Below are 19,240 nucleotides of genomic sequence, written 5' to 3'. Positions count from 1 at the left end.
ACCAAAAGAAGGAGATAGAGAAGATTGTAAAAGAGTTGTTGTAGTCAGGTTCATTAGAAGCAGGAGGAATGCTAGGTACACCGAAAGTTTTCCCGAATCTGGCTCCCGAATGACGTGGCTGTAGTTAACTAAACTGCAGTTACGTTTTTTTGATTTTTTTTAAATAAACAATAAACCCCCTCACCCACCCACCGACCGACCCATGCTATCCCTTCTCAGCTCTCTCTCCCCAACACGGCAACACCATTACAGGTCTGCTCTCTCTCCCCCACCCACGCCTTTGGCTTCCAGTGAGGCCCACGCCGACGCCGACCCACTGCACCAGATAGGAACTGCCGTCCACTATCCGGTGCTAGTCTCCCCACGGCTCCTTCTTTTTTTTTTTCTTTTTTTTTTTTCCATTGCTTGCTTAATTTTCTTAGATGATGGGATCTATTTAAACCCGATGAACACCCAGCAGCACCCAACGCCACCACCAACGACCGGCACAACCCCCAACGACGACCCACCATCCAAACCAGAAAAAGAGTTTTTTTTTTTTTTTTTTTCGAATTCATCTGGTATTTCTCACAGACCTGCATTATTTTTATGTCCCTGAGATTTTTCGATGCTTCTTTGACATTGAGGATGGGAAAATGGTCTAGAGTGAGAGCTTGTTTTGTATTCGTAGGTAAGATGCTTGTTAAAATGCCTGAGTGAGATACAGTTTTGTTTTAGTCATATATATTTTCTGTAAATTCTATTATTTGAATTAATTTTACTTTTCTCTTGTTAATATTCTCAGTTATTGCATAATCTATTGACTAATTTCATTTTATCTTGTAGGTTGTTGTTCTGAAAGTGGTATTTAAAGGGATGAAGGCAATGAGCCTCTATGGAAATTTTACTTTTCATCATCTAGTCGGTTGGCTAGAAGATGGTTTTGTTTATGTTTTGAAGATTGCATGCTTATTTGCCTATTTTGTTTCCTTAGATTCCTTAATTCTCCTGTCTTACGGGAAATAAATGGTGTTATATTGATTCCTAAAGCGAAATTAATTTGTAAATGGTGTTATATTGACTCCAAATTTGGCTTCCTTTTTATCTTTTTCTTTTTCTAGAATTAGCTTACTGGTATTACATCCAATGGAGAGTTGAGTTCCACATATTTGCAATGTCTTGGACTTGGAAGATTGTTTCTATTAATGGGGGCATTTCCTAATTGGTGGATCCGTTTGTTGATGAAGGTGCAAATTTTTTTTTTTTTGAGTAACATATTCGAGCTTTGAAATTTTATACGAGTGGGAGTATCCTCACTATGGGCTAATTATTTAGAATGCAAATTTTATAATAATGGATAATTGGAGTATCACATCTTTAAATAAAGATCCACATATTGAAATAAATAATAAAACTACTAATATAATTGAATCAATGGTCAATTTGCCAAGGCTCCCTTGCACAACTTCTCGTAGAATAAGGAGACTTCTTTCAATTAAATACCACTTCAGTGAATGGCATTCATACTCCAACTACAACTCCCTGTAGGACTCTGATTTCTTCTTGGAAAATTTATAACTGCTACTGCAGTTTTGCCAGTTACGTTGCAAATTGTCAATTGAGATTACGTTACTACTTCTTGTGGGCATCTGGTATTACACTTCGAAAAAAACTCTATCACAAGATTGGGTTTTGCTCAACTACAAACAAAACGAAGGTCATCAGTGAACATTTTGCCTGAAATTTCACATTTCTTCTTGAACGAATATTAACAAGAGAAAAGTAAAATTAATTCAAATAATAGAATTTACAGAAAATATATATGACTAAAACAAAACTGTATCTTACTCAGGCATTTTAACAAGTATCTAACCTACGAATACAAAGGAAGCTCTCACTCTAGACCCATTTCCCATCCTCAATTTCAAAGAAGCATCGAAAAATCTCAGGGACATAAAAATAATGCAGGTCTTTGAGAAATACCAGATGAAATCAATAAATAAATAAAATTAAAAAAAAAAACTCTTTTTCTGGTTTGGATGGTGGGTCGTCGTTGGGGGTTGTGCCGGTCGTAGGTGGTGGCGTTGGGTGCTGCTGGGCGTTCGTCAAGTTTGGGCCCATCTTAAAAATACACGGATTAAATAGATCCCATCATCTAAGAAAATTAAGCAAGCAATGGAAAAAAAAAAAAAAAAAAAAAAAAAAAAAAAAAAAAGGAGTCGTGGGGAGAGAAGCACCGGATAGTGGACGGCAGTTCCTATCTGGTGCAGTGGGTCGGCGTCGGCGTGGGCCTCACTGGAAGCCAAAGGCGTGGGTGGGGGAGAGAGAGCAGACCTGTAATGGTGTTGCCGTGTTGGGGAGAGAGAGCTGAGAAGGGATAGCATGGGTCGGTGGGTGGGTGAGGGGGTTTATTTTTTATTAAAAAAAAATAAAAAAAAACGTAACTGCAGTTTAGTTAACTACAGCCACGTCATTCGGGAGCCAGATTCGGGAAAACTTTCGATATACCTAGCATTCCTCTTAGAAGCAGTCAATGCCCTTTTTCTTCTTTAGTTTTACTTGTAAGAAAAGCATATGGCAGCTAAAGGATGTGTATAGACTATAGAGCTCTAAATCAAGTAACTATTAAGGATAAGTTTCGTATACCGGTTGTAGATGAGTTGCTTGATGAATTATTGGGGGGCGGGGGGAGCTAAGATGTTTTCTAAACTGGATTTAAGATCTGGTTATCACCACATCAGAGTTGTGGAGAATGATATTCCAAAAACTGCATTTCGCACTCATGAGAAGCTCAATATGGAGATTGTGATAGGAGAGGTGCAATTGTAAATAGCAAAACTCGAGATTAAACCCACACTACTGGAGAATATCCGTATAGCCCAAGAAAAAGATGATGAGATCATTTGATTAAAGGAGAGGGCCAACAAAGGTCGGGCCCTGGGATTTTATGTCACATCAGATGGATTGTTCAAATACCAGAATAGAGTCTATGTACCTAATAATGAGGAGATAAGGAAGTACACTTCTCACGATACTCAATACACCCCAGATGCACTAAAATGTATTGGGACCTTAAGGGGCGTTTTTGGTGGAATGGAATGAAGCGGGACGTTGCTGAATTCGTACAGCGATGCTTGACTTGTCAACAAGTCAAGGTGGAACATCAAAAACCTCTAGGACCATTGCACCTCTAGAGATACCGATATGGAAATGGGAAGCAATAGCCATGGACTTCTTAGTGAGATTACCACGAACTCAGCTTGGGCACAATGCAATATGGGTGATTGTGGATAGGTTAACTAAAGCCGCTCATCTTATACCAATAAAGGTGAAATATTCAATGGAGAAGCTGACAGAACTTTATCTATAGGAAACTGTCCGTTTACATGGGATACCTAAATCAATAGTGTCGAATAGAGATTCTCGTTTCACATCAAGATTTTGGAAGAGTTTACAAGAAGCAATGGGAACTAAATTGCGATTTGGCACTGCCTATCATCCTCAGACAGATAGTTAGTCAGAGAGGACCATCCAGACACTAGAGGACATGTTACGAGTCTGCGTATTGGATTTCAGTGGTAGCTGGGCACGCTACCTTCCTTTGGTGGAATTCACCTACAATAACAACTATCAAGCAAGTATTGGGATGGCCCCATATGAAGTGTTGTATGGACAAAAATGTTGTTCCCCGCTTTATTGGGATGAGCTTAGTGAACAAAGAATTCTAGGACCAGATATTGTGCAGGATACCATAGATAAAGTTGCATTAATTCGACGAAGATTGTTAGCAGCTCAAGATCCACAGAAGAGCTATGCAGATATGCACTGAAGAAACTTGGAATTTGCATAAGCCAACAAGGTATTTCTTAGAGTGGCACCAATGAAGGGAGTTACTAGATTTGGTAAGAAAGCGAAGTTGAACCCTCGCTACATCAAACCTTTTAAAATTCTAGAGAGAGTAGGCCCCGTGGCCTATTGTATAGCATTGCCCCCAAGACTTGTAGATATACATGATGTCTTTCATGTCTCTATGCTGAGGAAATACATCCCAAACCCTTCCCACATAATTAAATATGAACCTTTGCAGTTACAAGGAAATATGGCTTATGAAGAAATTCCGGTAAAATTGCTAGATCGCAAGGTCCAAGAGTTACGCACGAAAGACATTCCACTAGTAAAAGTTTTATGGAGAAATCATGAAATTGAAGAAGCGTCATGGGAATTAGAAGATGATAAAATGAATAAGTACTTTCTTTTGTTTTTCTTTTAAAAAAAAATTGTTTTACCCTTTGACTCGACTCCACAATTTTACCATGAGGGTTGCACGTTGGCTTGTCCCGAAGGATTGCATAGGCTCATCTTGTTGTCACAGGAAAGAGCTACTGGGTTGGGAACTTCCTTAGGTGAAGGCCACCCGACTGATAGCACACACTTTCTCGTAACCGTCATTCGGTGTGTTTACCATGCTACTCATGTGCCTCGGGGTTAAACATTTATAAACATGAATGCACATGTAACATTCATATAATCTTGCGAACTCATTGATAATTGTATAATACACCATGAAACCTTGAGAGCTCTTTTCATTCACACTCATAGTCATGTACAAATCATAAAAGTGTTAAGGTAATTGTAACACATAAGAATCTTTAAACAATGACATGTGAATGAATAAAACTAGGCAATAAAATATGAAAGGAAGTGCAATTTAAAAGTATATAAATGGATGAATTATAAAATCCCCAACCTTTTCCAAAAGTTTATAATAAAATCTATTGGGGGTTTTTAGGGTTGTATCCTCTTACCCGAATTCAATGATGGGTAGCATTGGGTTGCTCTTCTACCTAGATAAATTGTAAGGATATGCTTAGAAGAGTATTCTGCAATTTCAAAGTCTAAAATTAAATCAAGGTATCCTTAAATATTAATCTTATAAAGGCATGAATCATTAAAAGGAGTTAGATTAATCTTATGGTTTCCAAGGTATAGTCCTATATATACATAGAGCTGATATATATATATATATATATATATACACACACACACGTAAACATTTACATATATACATATGCAAGCCATATTCTACTACAAGTCATTACAAGGAAGAAAACTAGGAGTATGAGTACTCACAACTAATTAATCATCAAATAAAGGAGAAGCTAGGGACCCAATGGGGCTTACAGAAATTCAGCCTAAGATAACTCATAAATACAGAGTTTAATGTGTACATATGGGTAACACAAAAAATCATCATGGGTAGAAAATAGTTTTACTTCTATGTCATGCTTACATCCAACCCAGTAAAAGCAAACAATAACGAAAAATAATCTCAATCTCTCCAAGAAGATAAAACATCAAACAGAGAAAGAGAGAAGTGATGAAGCGATTTCCTTACCCAGGGAGGCTGGGTCAGATGTGGGCATGAGTGCGTGAGTGCATGATGTTGTATTATGAGTTGTCATGGAAGAAGATGAGAAAAAAAAAAAGAAGAAGGAAAAAACAGAAGGTGAGGGTTGTGATACAGAGAAAGAGAGGAGTGTGAAAAAAAAAAGAAAAAAAAAAAGTGCGTGAGGGAGATGAGAGGACTTTTGGGTTTCTAAATAATCAAAGAAAGAGGTAACTCGTGTCACGAGATTATTGCCTGCTCAAGGCACGATTGAGACATGGTTTCGAAAATCAGAGTAGGCTGAAGTATGGCTGAGACGTGGCAAACGAAGAGAGGGAAGAGGGACACGTTTCATCCTAAATTTCTTGAACAATACATTGGTTTGGGAATTTTAAACTAAACAGAAATCTCCCCTATATTTTAGAAGGCTCTTCCTGTTATCTAATTGGTCAATGTCTCCCACAAGTAGTCTCCTTTTCTAATTGGTCTTGCTATATATATATATATATGCTAAACATCCCAAACTTTTGTTGCAAAAGTTGGTTTTCAAATGATGTGTCACCATCCCATGAGTTGGTGACACATTTCTCAAAATAATAAATTTCATGAGATGGTGACACATTATTTGGAAACCAACTTTTGGAAAAAAAATTTGGGATGTGCAACACTTCTAATATATATATTTGTGAGCCATTGGTCCATCATCGTTTACGATTGATTTCTTAATTAAAAATTTAAATTATTTATTAAAACAATAACTATTATCTCCAAATCCACGTACACCTTCCTATTATATATTCCCTTCTTAACTTAAACCAGGAAAAACGTAAAAGACACGTGAAAAACTAGAAATTATGGTGCAGTTAAAAAAAGCACGAAAAGCTACAACAAAAAATACTTCATTTTTACCCATCTCATTTGCACCTTCAACGTTTTTCCTAATTTGGTTGGGAAGAGTGCACGCTGCTTTAGGCTGGAACAAAAAGACAACTCATTATTTTCTCTTATTTTTTTGGTTTGAGGACCATTGAGATGCTTTCTTTCTTTCTTTTTTGTATTGTATACGGAATATGATTTTTGACAAGATTGCAAAGTATGAGAAGACGTTTCTAAGCATTAGAAAATAGATGACTTTGGAAAAAAACAACTGCAGCAGAAAATGTTTTCTTCAACATTTTTTTTTTTTTTTGATTTGACCGGATGAGAGGCACATTACTCTATTCGGTGCTAGAACTGGAAGTCAGAGCTAATTAATTAAAGTATCTCATATGCATCTCCACGCCTTTCTTGATTTGACTAGGAGGAGAATACCGAAACAAGGGTTGCCAATCCATCGTTGCAATGCAGTGTGGATCCATCATAATTACCCTATAATGTGCAGACAACACCATATCGAGAAATTACCAAAGCTAGTCTACAAAAGTCGTAAATCTGCCTTGAACAACTGAAGAAAGGTCATGGCTCGCGTTTATGCAACAAGCCAGCATCAAAGGAAATTACCATACAGCCCTCACTTCCCCTTAAGTTAGAATTACGAAATTGCCGCTAGGCTCTTAGAGAGAAAAAGCTGCTAAAGCACTAAGGAAACAAAAACTAAAACCAGTGGAAGGAAGGAAGCGTTTTCTGAGGAAACAAACGAGTTGAGAGAAAGAAGCGTTATTGTCTAATTTTGTGTATTCGATGCAAGGTATAAATGTAATTTAAGCTGTCAAAATTTTCAAAATGGGTCAAATTTCTGTAGTTGCGAGTCGCTTCACCAGGAAGCTACAATGTCAAATACTCCAACCTTTGTTGAGGGTCGCATCTCCAGAAGCTAGGCAACTTTAGCCGTGGTCAATTACGAGAGGCACAGATGCTACTTTAGTCATACATGAAGCCGCAGTGTCGTGGAGGGCAACTTGTTCGTTGCCAAACGCAACCATATTGATTGTTCTTGCCCGTGTCACAATAAAGAAGTAGGAGGTACTCTAAACAAGAGACTTTCGTTTGATAAGTCTCACGCACACTTCTCACCCAACCACTGAATCGTGATCCATGACTACGGCTCCTAAGACATGATCTTGGAAGGTTGGGTCATTTAACCAACGAGTTCATGTTAGAAATTTCTTGGCCTTTTTTTGCTTCCTTGATGTAACTTATTCTTGTTGTTGTTAATATAAGGCATGTTGCACCTGAAGTTCGGCAAGCCATCCACTCAAAGCGAGAAAAACTTAAAAGACGCCTGAAAATCTAGAAATCATCAATGCAGTTAAAAAAAGCCTGAAAAGACTACAACAAAAAATCCTCCATTTTTACCCATCCCATTTGCATCTTCAACACTTTTCCTGATTTGGCTGGGGAGAGTGCACACTGCTTTAGGCTGAAACCAAAAGACAACTCATTATTTTCTCTTCTTTTTTTGGTTTGAGGACCGTTGAGATGCTTTATTTCTTTTTTGTATTGTATACAGAATATGATTTTTTGACAAGATTGTAGAGTATGAGAAGACGTTTCTGAGAATTGGAAAACATATGACTTTGGAAAAAAAAAATTGCAGCATAAAATGCTATCTTTAACATTTTTTTTTATTTCTGATTTGATCGGAGGAGAGGTACATTACGTTATTCGGTGCTAGAACCGGAACTCAGAGCTAATTAATTGAAGTATCTCATATGTATCTCCATGCCTTTCTTGATTTGACTAGGAAGAGAGTACTGAAACAAGGGTTGCCAACCCATCATTACAGACTACAATGTGCAGACTACACCATACATGTGCAGACTACACCATACCTAAAAATTACCATAAGTAGACCTCAAAAGTCGTAAATTTGCCTTGAACAACTGAAGAAAGGATGTGGCTCGCATGTATGCAACAAGCCAGCTTCAAAGGAAATTACCATACAGCCCTCACTTCCCTTTAAGTGAAAATTACGAAATTACCACAGGGCTCTTAGAGAGAAAAAACTGCTGAAGCACTAAGAAAACAAAAACTAAAACCAGTTGAAGGAATGAAGAGTTTTCTGAGGAAACAAACGAGTTGAAAGAAAGAAGCGTTATTGTTTGATTTTGTGTATTCAATGCGCAGGGTATAAGTGTAATTTAAGTTGTCAAAATTTTCAAAATTGGTTAAATTTCTGCCATTGCAAGTCATTTCACCTAGAAGCTACAACTTCAAATACTCCAGCCTTTGCAAAGAGTCACCTTATCAAGTGCTTAAATATTCATATTTTAGCCCTTAACTTATATTTGTTAATTTCTTAGTTTTGGTAGTTTATACTATTTTATTTCCTTTTTGTATTTTCTTTGTTTTATAGGTTTTTGGAAGAAAGAAAGCATTTATGGAAGTATCAGGCTTAAAGGACAAAATTGGGAACAAGTTAGAAGATTTGAGTCAAGCAAAAGCATTCTGGTAGAGCGCACTTCCGGAGAGGTTCAGACGAGCAAGCAAGGCGTTCGCTCATGCACACACGAGGAGACTCGATCTCAGACGTACGATCGAGCGCACACGGGCTGCGATTAATCTCACCCGTGCGCTAGAGAATTTCATAAGCTATGGCTAGACTTCTTTTGCTTTCCATATTAGGGTTTTTCTAGTTCTAGTTGCACTAGGACTAAACCCTATGAGTTTACTAGGGTTTCTAGGATTTCTAGAGTATTCCTAAGCCTATAAATAGGCCTCTAAGCCTCACAATTCCAGAGACGATCTTTAGACACAACTCTTGGGGAGAGGAATTGGAGGCTACTGCAATGAGTCGTTTTTGGTTCTTTCTTTCCCTTTTCTTTTTAGTTTTATTTTAATTATGTGTAACTAAGCCTTTAGTAGGGCTAGATTGAAGCCCTAATTATATTTATTTAATATTTCAATATTGGCGCATTTGTAATAATTATATTGTGATGCTTAACTTGATTAATTCCTATTTTATTGAATTCCTCATATGTGTGTGATTGCCCATTATATGCATGTGGTGTGGATTAAAAAGTCAATTTGGATGATCAAGTCGTGGGCTTAATAGCGTAACAAAAGAACCTCACCACAGGTTCTTGAGTTAATCAACATGGGGAATCAAGAGTAGACACTCATGCCCTAGGCCTCATGTGTTTGTTGATTTCCAAAGATTTATGCTTTCTTAAAGAACAACTTAGTAGACATCCATACTAAATCCTTTAAGAAAGAAAAGAATTAGAGTAGATACCCATGCCTAATTCGTTGCTTGGGAGATCAATAGCTTAAAGAGTAGACACACATACCCTTAGGTTGGCGAACATTAGATATTCATAATATGATTAAAGTATTGTCATATTGTTATATTATTTGATCATAATTAGTGATGGATATCAAAGCCCTACCTTTTATTTATCTTTATTTCTTTTCAATATATCAATATCAATTTCATGACAAAGTAGATATTTTAATTAATTCTAAGCGAAATCAACAATCTCCGTGAGTCTGCACTATACTACTGTTTTGATCTTGTGCACTTGCGAGTTAAAATATAGCAATTATTATCTATTAATTTAGGTAGTATTTGGCACAACACACCTCTCCAGAAGTTAGGCTACTTTAGTCATGGTCAAGTACAAGAGGCGCAGAGGCAACTTTAGTCGTACATGAAGTTGCATTGTAAATGCACAGTGTCGTGGAGGGCAGCTTATTGGTTGCCAAACGCAACCATATTGACTATTCTTGCCTGTGTCACAAGAAGCAGGAGGTACTCTAAACAAGAGACTCTCGTTTGACAAGTCTCACGCACACACCTTGCCCAACCACTCAATCGCGACCCACGATTACGGCTCTTAAGACGCTATCTTGGAAGGTTAGGTCATCTAACCAACAAGTTCATGTTAGAAATTTCTTGGCCTTTTTTTGCTTCCTTGATGTAACTTATTTTTGTTGTTGTTAATTGAAGGCATATTGCACCCGAAGTTCGACAAGACATCCACTCAAAGTGGGAAAAACTTAGAAGACGCCTAAAAAACAAGAAATCAACGATGCAGATTAAAAAAGCTTGAAAGACTACAATAAAAATTCTCCATTTTTACCAATCTCAATTGCATCTTCAACATTTTTCCTGATTTGGCTAGGGAGAGTGCACACTGCTTTAGGTTGAAACCAAAAGAGAACTCATTATTTTCTCTTCTTTTTTTTTTGTTTGGTTTGAGGACCGCTGAGATGCTTACGGAATATGATTTTTTGACAAGATTACAGAGTATGAAAAGACTTTTATGAGCATTAGAAAATAGATGACTTTGGAAGAAAAAAAATTGCAGCAGAAAATGCTTTCTTTGAATTTTTTTTTTCTCACTTAACCAAACAAGACGCACATTACTCTATTCGGTGCTGGAACCGGAAGTCGGAGCTAATTAATTAAAGTATCTCATATGCATCTCCACGCCTTTCTTGATTTGACTAGGAGGAGAATACCGAAACAAGGGTTGCCAACCCACCGTTGCAATACATTGTTGATCCATCGTAATTACCCTATAATGTGCAGACTACACCATCCATGTGCAGACTACACCATACCGAGAAATTACCAAAGCTAGCCCTCAAAAGTTGTAAATATGCCTTGAACAACTGAAGAAATGGCGTGGCTCATGTGTATGCAACAAGTCGGCTTCAAAGAAAATTACCATATAGCCCTCTCTTCCCTTCAAGTGAGAATTACAAAATTACTGAGAGAAAAAATTGTTGAAGCACTAAGGAAACAAAAACTAAAACCAATGGAAGGAAGGCAGTGTTTTCTGAGAGCCTAATGGCAATTTCGTAATTCTCACTTGAAGCGAAGTAAGGGTTGTATGGTAATTTCCTTTGAAGCTAGATTGTTGCATACACGCGTGCCACACCCTTTCTTCACTTATTCAGGGCGGATTTACGACTTGTGAGGACTACCTATGGTAATTTCTATATATGGTGTAGTTTTCACATGTATGGTGTATTGTAGGGTAATTATGATGGATCCACAGTGCATTGCAACGGTGGGTTGGAAACCCTTGTCTCGGTATTCTCCTCCTAGTCAAATCAAGAAAGGCGTGGAGATGCATATGAGATGCTTTAATCAATTAGCTCTGACTTCCAGTTCTAGCACCGAATAGAGTAATCTGCATCTCGTCCGGTCAAATCAGAAAAAATGTTGAAGAAAGCATTTTCTGCTGCAATTTTTTTTTCTTCCAAAGTCATCTGTTTTTTAATCCTAAAAAACTTCTTCTCATACTCTGCAATCTTGTTAAAAAATCATATTCCGTATACAATACAAAAAAAAAAAAAAAAGCATCTCAACGGTCCTCAAACCAAAAAAATAAGAGGAAATAACGAGTTCTCTTTTGGTTCCAGCCTAAAGCAGTGTGCACTCTCCCCAGCCAAATTAGGAAAAACGTTGAAAATGCAAATGAGATGGGTAAAAACTGAGGATTTTTTGTTGTAGTCTTTCAGGCTTTTTTAAATTTCATTGGTAATTTCTTGTTTTTCAGGCATCTTCTAAGTTTTTCCAGCTTTGAGTGGATGTCTTGCCGAACTTCGGTTGCAATATGCCTTCAATTAACAACAACAAGAATAAGTTACATCAAGAAAAGCTAAAAAAGGCCAAGAAATTTCTAACATGAACTCGTTGGTTAGATGACCTAACTGATAAGTGTCAAATATTGCATATTTGGAGCCCTTTATTTACATTACTTAATCCTTTAGATGTGTCGTTATTTAATGTTTTGTGTTAGTTTTGTGTTTTTAGTATTTTGTAAGTCATTGAAGAAAAACTACAGCTTTAAAGGGGAAAAAAAATGAAAAATTTGGAAGAAAGCATACTTTGAGAAGACCTAGATGATGTGGTTAAGTTTAACCAAATCCAAGAAAAGGTTAAATTGGATTAAAGATCAGATTTGATTAAATTTCAGATTTGATAAAATTTCGGATTGGATTCAAATTCAGGTTCTGCACATGTCTCAGTATTTTAACTATAACTTTCTATTCAAATATCGGATTGAAGTGATTCAAGCGGAGTTGGAAAGCTAACTCAAAATACTACAGTTTATTGTGAAATAGGAGTTTCCTAATTCGGATGATTACTATGCCAAAATTTCCTTGTAATAAAAGAACACAAATTTGGACGAATTCTATTCCGATTTCAGACTTCTATTTTGACTAAGAGACAGACCTCCGAATTATCTAGGTTTAATAGGGCTTCTAGGACTTTCCTACGCCTATCAATAGACTTCTTTGCATTCAAGAAAATATAGATTAGTTTTGGGATACAATTTTGGAGACAGAATGTAATCTATAGCTTTTCTTTTAATTTAGTTTTTCTTTAGTTTAGGTTTTATTTTTATGTTGAGCTAATTCCCAACTAAGGTTGAGGATGAAGCCTCACCGATGAAGAACATCAATACTTTCATGTAAGTCTTTATTTATCTGATTTTATAGGGTTTAAAATTTCAATTGTTTTACTTCTTTTCAATGTGTGAAGTGATTCTTTGATATCTTTTGTGATTTAATGATACACTTGATGATTTAAGATAATTTCACATAATTGATTGCTTGATATCATTTGCCTAAATAATTGGATATCCTTTGTGATTTATTCTACGGATACATTTGGTGTTTTAATTAAGATTGGATATCTTTTGTGATTTACGGATACATGCGATGATTTAATTGATATTGGATTCCTCTTATAATTTGTGCAATGAATGGATACATGGGATGATTTTGATTAATTGTTTCAAGCATAGTAAAACATATCTAAGATTTTAATTGTAAAAACTTCATATTAATATTGATAAACATGGAAGTATGTTGTTATGATTCGGTGAGTGTATATTCTCAAACCTTAGTATTTTATTTCTTAGTTTATTTTAATTAGTTTAGATATAAATTGCTTTTTCAAAAACATAATTCCTTGTGGGTTCGACCTCATACTTGCAAAACATTATATTGCAAACGATTCATGCACTTGCGAGTATATTAAAATTTGCACAACAAGTTTTTGGCGCGTCTTAGGAGCCGTAATCGTGGATCGCAATTGAGTGGTTGGGCAAGATGTGTGCGTGAGACTTGTCAAATGAGAGTCTCTTGTTTGGAGTACCTCCTACTTCTGTATTGTGACACGGGCAATAACAGTCAATACAGTTACGTTTGGCAACTGTTGTGCCAAATACCCACCTAAATTAATAGGCAAATAATTGGTACGTTTTACTCACAAGTGCACAAGATCAAACGATAGTATAGCAAGCAAATACGAGATCATTCCCACGAAGATTGGTAAATTATATTTAGAAGTGATTTCCTATTTAATTAACAGATAAAATTCAATTGTTACGATTGAATTAAAATAAAGAAATAAAATAAAAGATAAACTAAAACTAAAAAGGATTAGGGTTTTGATATCCACCACTAATCAAACTAATTAAGATAACAATATGCCAATGTGCCAATCATAGCGGTATAATTAATGTTTGCCAACCGAAGGGCATGTGTGTATACTCCTTAAGCTATAGATTTTCCTAAGCAACGAATTAGGCATGGGTGTATACTCTAATTATTTTCTTTCTTAAAGGATTTAGCATGGGTGTATACTAAGTTGTTCTTTAAGAAAGCATGAATCTATGGAAATCAACAAACACACAAAACCTAGGGCATGGGTGTATACTCCCGGTTTTCCATGTTGATTAACCCAAGAACCCGGTGTGGATTTCTTTTGTTACTCTATTAAACCCAGGACTCGATCATCCAAATTGATTTAATTAACTAATTCATACCACATGCCTATATTGATCAGGCAAACACATATAAGAAATTCAAGAAAATAGGAATTAATCAAGTTAAATACATCAAAATATAATTGTAGCAAATAAGTCAATATTGAAATCCTAAATAGACATGACTAGGGCTTCAATCTAACCCCAATTAAAATATAAACTACATAAGAAAATAAAATGTGGAAGAGAAGAAAAACCCAAACTCCTCTTGATCTTGCCTTCAGTTCCTTTCCAGAGCTTGTACCTCTTTCTCCCTCCTTTCCTAGAAGCTAAGAGGTCTATTTATAGGCCTCTAGAAATCCTAGAACCCCTAGTAAACCTAAAAAATTCGTAGGGTTTAGTCCTATTACAAGTGGGACTTGGAATACCCTATTATGGAAGGAAAAGGAAATTTGGCCGCAGCTGACTATTCTCCAGCGCACAGGTGCGATTGATCGCAACCTGTGTGCGCTCAATCGCATGTCTGTGATCGAGTCTCCTTGTGTGTGCATGAGCGCAAGGCTGCACTTGTCTGGTCCTTTTGCTTGTAGTGCGCTCGATCGCACGTCCCCTGCGATCGATTGCACTACCAGAGCCTCCATCTTTTCCCAAATTTACTCTTTAAAGCCCAATACTTCCAGATTTGCTTCCTCTTTTTTTTTTTTTTCCCAAAAGCCTACAAAAACATAGAAAACACATAAAATAACTAAAATAACATAAACTATCAAAACTAAGGAGCTAACACATATAAGTTAAGGGCTAAAATATGAATATTTTGGCACTTAACAGCAACCATCAAGCTGTCGTCTACGACACTGTGCATATACAAGAATAATAATAACAAAATACTCGAACATAAGATCTGATATAAAACTGTGTCTTTAGCTGTTTAACAGCTCAATAAGTTTTCTGCCTTTTCACAAGCACTTCACTCCAAAACAAATTGGAGCATAAATACCAATATTTTTATTATTACTGATTGGTTTCCTTGCAATTTTAAGAATAATTAAAAATCTTTGAGAAAATACATATTCCACAAGGCTTTCATTTTTTATAAAGCCTTGACTAGTCATGTCTACAAAACTAAGTTTCAATCTCTAAGTCTTTGATTACAAAAGCAAACAAGGTGTAATGAGCCGGAAGAGCACAATTTACCCAATAAATACATTTATGGTGTAAATGGAAGTTGAAAGTTCTATTCCTTCATATATGTTTGACGGAAGTCAAAACAAAAATAAAGGAGATCGATGTTTTATTTCTAATTAGTGAAAATACGCTTTACCCCCATGAACTATCCACCAATTTGCACCTTTAAAGGGTAATTACCTTTTTCCCTCATCAACTACAACTCATTGTCACTTTGTCCTCATGAACTCTCAACCCTATTGCCCGACCCTATCAAACTACCATTTTGTGCTCAAAACCCCCCTTCCTCTAGTCAAAGGCATTAACTCAGACGGTCAACCTGACACATGCATCCCACATGCCATCTTGAAATTTCTATCACACTTTTGCTCACAATAGGGTTGTCAGTTGATGGGGGCAAAGTAACAATGCGTTGTAGTTGATGGGGGAAAAATGTAGGATAAAAAATTTTAAGATGGCATATGGGGTGCATGTGACGGGTTGACCGTCTAAGTTAACACCTTTGATTGATGGAAATGAGGTTTTGGGCACAAAATAGTAATTTGATAGGGTTGAGCAGTAGGGTTGTCAATTTCTGAGGGCAAAGCGACAATGTGTTGTAGTTGATGGGGGAAAAGGTAATTATCCCCACTTTTAACCCTAATGTTTAAAAAGTGACACTTTATCTCCCCCCCCTCCCCCCCAAAGTATATAACATTGACACTTGACCTCCATAAAGTACACTTTACCTCCTTAAGTATTTTAAATTGACAGTTTACCCCCATAAGTTGACACTTTACCTCCTAAAAACTTAGTTACTTCAGGGTTTAAAGTGTTAACTCAAAATAATCCAGGGGGATAAAGTGTACTTCATGGGGATCAAGTGTCAATGTCAAATACTTTGGGGGGGTAAAGTATCACTTTTTAAACATTGGGGTTAAAAGTGCAAATGGGTGGATAGTTCATGAGGGTAAAGTGTATTTTCCCCTTCTAATTAACATATGTACCTACTATAATAGTGTAAGTGCAATATCATTGGTATTAATTTTCTTGCTTCTCATCTCACAAATAGAGAAATATCATTGAGATTACTTGGGTGCACATGCTCTCTTTTGCCAAATTATTGCAAATCAATAAAAAGGGAAAGGTCGAGACTGCCACACCAGAAATTGGGTCCATAGTGCTTGTTTGTGAAATAAAAACAAAATGTGGTCATGTGAATGAAGACTCTCCAAGACATGATAATGACAACCCAAGTTTAGTTTATCATATTTATTAATATTTTATATGGCTTATTGAGAAAATCTTTTAGCAATATCTCTAATAATTTAATATATTTTATGATCCTATTAATGCTTTGGAAGTAAGAAACTTTCCAAGTCTCTTAGATTGCAGTACACATAAGATATGAGATGCCAAGATAGTAAGAAACTTCTCATTCTATAATTCGAGTACACCAAGGCTGGACAGGACCACTTGGTTCTACTTTCAAAATACGTCAGAGTTTTCATCGGTATGTACAATTCTCAAAGGACAATTCCAAATTTTGAAGACCACCTCAAAGTGCTAAGGGGACCTTTGGAAGTACCAACGAGCTTCATCTAGTATTTGCTCTCACCACTGAAAAACTTTGGCTAACCCACTTCCCGGGGGTCCAATACTACCTACAAAGGCATGAACCTCTCATTCCAAACTCTGCAAAGTCTGTCGTGTGACATCCTACATTGCTTGGGCATGGAAAATATGATGTGTTTATATGGAATATACTTTCTCTAAATGGTATGAAGCCTTTTAGAAGTAAACCCAATAATAAAACCGTGTGGGCTTGGCCCAAAGTGGCCAATATCATACCACTTGGAGCAGGGGTGTTACATATGGTATCAGAGCCATAGCCCAGCCTGAGATGGGGGGAGAGTGCACAAGCCCCATGAGGTTCGTCAGCGAGGACGCTGAGTCCTAAGATTGAGTGATTGTGACGTCCCACATTGCCTGGGCATGGAAAATATGATGTGTTTATATGGAATATACTCTCTCTAAATGGTATGAGGCCTTTTAGGGGTAAACTCAATAATAAAACCGTGCGGGCTTAGCTCAAAACGGACAATATCATACCACTTGGAGCAGGGGTGTTACCTGTTGGATACCCGTCAAGTCCAACAACCTCATCAACAGCTGACTTGAACGTTGAAAAATCTCTGGTTTCGTTGTGGACTACCTTGTAGGAACCAACCTAAGCAAAGAGGTAACATCAAAGGAGAAGGAGAAGGCAAAATTTTGCATATCTAACAACTACAACCACTACAGTTAGCTTGACTACAGCAAAACTCTTGAAGGCTTATAAAAGGAAACCATTAAAGCATTTGCAGAACAAGCAAAAAAATAGAAGTCTCCCGAAAGAAGGAAGGACAGCCGGTGGTCCAGGAGGGACGTACAAACCCACAGAGGAAAAAATCGTTCCACAGCATACCTCACCCCTCAGTAGAGCAGAACCAAGTGAACCACTATTTGTTTATCTGGCGTCTTCAACCACAACTGTAAGCTCTGTTCTTATCGGGGAAGATCGTCGAACAACTAGTAAGTCCAATGGATCGCTAAGGTCATTGGACAACTACTAAGTCCAGCGGACACCTACCAAATTCAGCGGCCTTATTAACATGTTCTATTTTGTTTTTCTTCAAATTTTCGATCCCTACTTCTCCCCAACATCCTATTATACGCTTTCTCAAATGTAATTACTAACGTTGCTTCTTTAAAAATTGGCTACCAAACTACCAACCCCTTGTAAAATCAAACTAACATAAGCATTGGAGAGTCCCTGGTAACTCGGGGACCCTATCCCAAGAATAACTCCAAGCAGACCACTCAATGGTCCCACAATCTCTCTCTCTCTCTCTCTCTATCTCTCTCTCTATCTCTCTCTCGCTCGCTATCATCAAAAGAAAGAAGGCACACCAATGTATCAAAGGTAACTTCGCATACATGAAACCACGCAATGGTGCTGAGCCAACATCCTGCTTGGGTTGGTAAGGGTATACCCCATGTTCATAAAACGGTACTCCTTTATGCAACTAGTTAAAATGGAGTCAGGTAGCCATCAACAAATTGAAATGCCTCCGTTCAAACAACAGAAAATTAAAACTTTAACATCCCGCCTGGGTTGGTAGGTGATGTGTGTCAAATATTGCACATTTGGACTTCTTAATTTACATTAGTTAATCCTTTAGCTGTATCGTAATCTAATGTTTTCTGTTAGTTTTACGTTTTTAGTGTTTTTAGGCTGTTGAAGGAAAACTAGGCATTTAAAGTGGAAAATACACAGTTTGGAAGAAAGCTAGAAAAAGTGCCATCGAAGTAGGATCGAGCGCATCATCCCACGCTCGAGAGCATGTGCTCTTGATCTCAGATGGGTCGCGCTCGAGCGCACTCATGTCCACCAGCACGTCGCAAGAGCCCAAGTGCCACACCTGTTGTGCAAATATCTACCTAAATTAATAGGCAAATAATTGTACGTTTTTCCCGCAAGTGCACAAGGTCAATATAGTAGTATATGATGCAAGTACAGGATCATTCCCACGAGGATTGCTAAATTTTGCTTAAAATAAATTCCGTAAGTAAAACAAAACAAAGATTGATTTTGAGTTGATAATAATAAAAGGTAGGGCTTTGATATCCACCACTAATTATATTTAGATAATATAACAATATGCCAATGCTTTGATCATGTTATGTATATCTAGTGTTTGTCAACCTAAGGGCATGGGTGTATACACTTTAGGCTATAGATTTTCCTAAGCAACGAGTTAGGCATGAGTATATACTCTAACTCTTTTCTTTCTTAAAGGATTTAACATGGGTGTATACTAAGTTGTTCTTTAAGAAAGCATGATTCTATAGAAATTGACAAACACACAGAACCTGGGGCATGGGTGTATTCTCCTAGTTTTCCATGTTGATTAACCCAAGAACCCGGTGTGGAATTCTTTTGTTACTTTTATTAAACTCAGGACTCAGTCATCCAAATTGATTTAACTAACTAGTCCAT

The sequence above is a fragment of the Corylus avellana genome, chromosome 9 (genome assembly GCF_965113065.1).
Source record: "Corylus avellana chromosome 9, dhCorAvel1.hap1.2, whole genome shotgun sequence".
Taxonomy (NCBI): domain Eukaryota; kingdom Viridiplantae; phylum Streptophyta; class Magnoliopsida; order Fagales; family Betulaceae; genus Corylus; species Corylus avellana.
The sequence above is the reverse complement of the archived record's forward strand: the minus strand, read 5'-3'. Positions refer to the sequence as shown.